The sequence below is a fragment of the Pantherophis guttatus genome, unplaced genomic scaffold (assembly GCF_059756535.1).
Source record: "Pantherophis guttatus breed Tessera unplaced genomic scaffold, ASM5975653v1 scaffold_25, whole genome shotgun sequence".
In the NCBI taxonomy this organism is placed as follows: domain Eukaryota; kingdom Metazoa; phylum Chordata; class Lepidosauria; order Squamata; family Colubridae; genus Pantherophis; species Pantherophis guttatus.
The window spans coordinates 80,001-82,500 of record NW_028269840.1 but is presented as its reverse complement, the minus strand read 5'-3'; positions in this window follow the sequence as shown (position 1 = coordinate 82,500).

Sequence of the window (2,500 nt, the reverse complement as noted above, 5' to 3'; positions counted from 1 at the left end):
TAGGTTCAGGTTCAGGCTCAGGGTTATCATTCTGGAAATGATATTAGCAGAAGCAATGGAGGAAAGCGAGGAGAGGGAGGGAGGGAGGGATAGATATTAAACGGGATGGACGAAACGTATAGAGCGCACACAAGACACGCGATGAGAAACCACCCGCCCAGAGAAATTCATGTCCGATTTACCGAGAAGACAGGGAGGGCAGAGAGATCGCCATGGATGAGAAACACGACGAGAAAGCACAAAATATCGGCGAGCTGAAATATCGGCGAGCTGGCGAGAGCAAAGATATCGAGTAGATTCAAGAGAGAAAGCGGAATTATTTTATAAACAACGTAGAGATGACCAAGAACAGGAAAGATGGGGAGATGAAAGTGGGGACGGACGACGGGAGGAGAAGAAAGAACAGCCAAAAGAGAGCCAAGAAAGCCAACAAAACGAGAAAGCGTCGAGAGAAGGAGCAGGAGCAGAAGACGTTAAAGAAAGAACCAAGGGACCTAAGAACGACTTGCTCGACAAAGCAAATAGATCAGTAAGAAATGGAAGAAGAAATAAAAATAATTTCCTGGACTAGAAATGGACTGGATTCGGCCATTCGGCAAGAGGAAGGAAAATATGGAATAAATGAGGGAAGTTAAGATCAGAAATGATAGGCCTACGAGAGGTTCCTCTGGGAAAGCTACACCCAAAACTTTTGAGGAAGGAAGATGGCAGAAATTGGAACAAACTTTTCACTTGAAGGGAAGCTTTTCACGTCAAACCAGCTATTTAAATCAACCCCTCGCAGCCATCCTGGCAGAGAAGCAGAAAACCGAAACACTCCAGTCCGGCCGAGGCCCGGGTAAACCGGTCCCGCCCGAGCGAGCGTCCCGGTAGACCGGGACGGCTGCCGGGCGCGGGCACCCCCGGGGCCCGGCGCTGGCACCGAGGCGAAGGGGGAGGTCCCCGACCGAGGCCCGCGGCGCCGGAGCCGGGATCCCGTACCTCCATCGCGGCGGGGGAAACGGAAAGACTGACCCGGCCGAGGCCCCGGTAGACCGGGACGGCTGCCGGGCGCGGGCACCCCCGGGGCCCGGCGCTGGCACCGAGGCGAAGGGGGAGGTCCCCGACCGAGGCCCGCGGCGCCGGAGCCGGGATCCCGTACCTCCATCGCGGCGGGGGAAACGGAAAGACTGACCCGGCCGAGGCCACGGTAGACCGGGACGGCTGCCGGGCGCGGGCACCCCCGGGGCCCGGCGCTGGCAACGAGGCGAAGGGGGAGGTCCCCGACCGAGGCCCGCGGCGCCGGAGCCGGGATCCCGTACCTCCATCGCGGCGGGGGAAACGGAAAGACTGACCCGGCCGAGGCCCCGGTAGACCGGGACGGCTGCCGGGCGCGGGCACCCCCGGGGCCCGGCGCTGGCACCGAGGCGAAGGGGGAGGTCCCCGACCGAGGCCCGCGGCGCCGGAGCCGGGATCCCGTACCTCCATCGCGGCGGGGGAAACGGAAAGACTGACCCGGCCGAGGCCCCGGTAGACCGGGACGGCTGCCGGGCGCGGGCACCCCCGGGGCCCGGCGCTGGCACCGAGGCGAAGGGGGAGGTCCCCGACCGAGGCCCGCGGCGCCGGAGCCGGGATCCCGTACCTCCATCGCGGCGGGGGAAACGGAAAGACTGACCCGGCCGAGGCCACGGTAGACCGGGACGGCTGCCGGGCGCGGGCACCCCCGGGGCCCGGCGCTGGCAACGAGGCGAAGGGGGAGGTCCCCGACCGAGGCCCGCGGCGCCGGAGCCGGGATCCCGTACCTCCATCGCGGCGGGGGAAACGGAAAGACTGACCCGGCCGAGGCCCCGGTAGACCGGGACGGCTGCCGGGCGCGGGCACCCCCGGGGCCCGGCGCTGGCAACGAGGCGAAGGGGGAGGTCCCCGACCGAGGCCCGCGGCGCCGGAGCCGGGATCCCGTACCTCCATCGCGGCGGGGGAAACGGAAAGTGATGCGGCCGGGGCCCCGGTAGACCCGGCCGTCTCCCCGGCGCGGGCACCCCCGGGACCCGGCGCGGGCACCGAGGCGACGGCGGGGGTCCCCGACCGAGGCTCGCGGCGCCGGACCCGGGATCCCGTACCTCCATCGCGGCGGGGGAAACGGAAAGTGATCCGGCCGGGGCCCCGGTAGACCCGGCCGTCTCCCCGGCGCGGGCACCCCCGGGGCCCGGCGCTGGCACCGAGGCGAAGGGGGAGGTCCCCGACCGAGGCCCGCGGCGCCGGAGCCGGGATCCCGTACCTCCATCGCGGCGGGGGAAACGGAAAGACTGACCCGGCCGAGGCCCCGGTAGACCGGGACGGCTGCCGGGCGCGGGCACCCCCGGGGCCCGGCGCTGGCACCGAGGCGAAGGGGGAGGTCCCCGACCGAGGCCCGCGGCGCCGGAGCCGGGATCCCGTACCTCCATCGCGGCGGGGGAAACGGAAAGTGATCCGGCCGGGGCCCCGGTAGACCCGGCCGTCTCCCCGGCGCGGGCACCCCCGG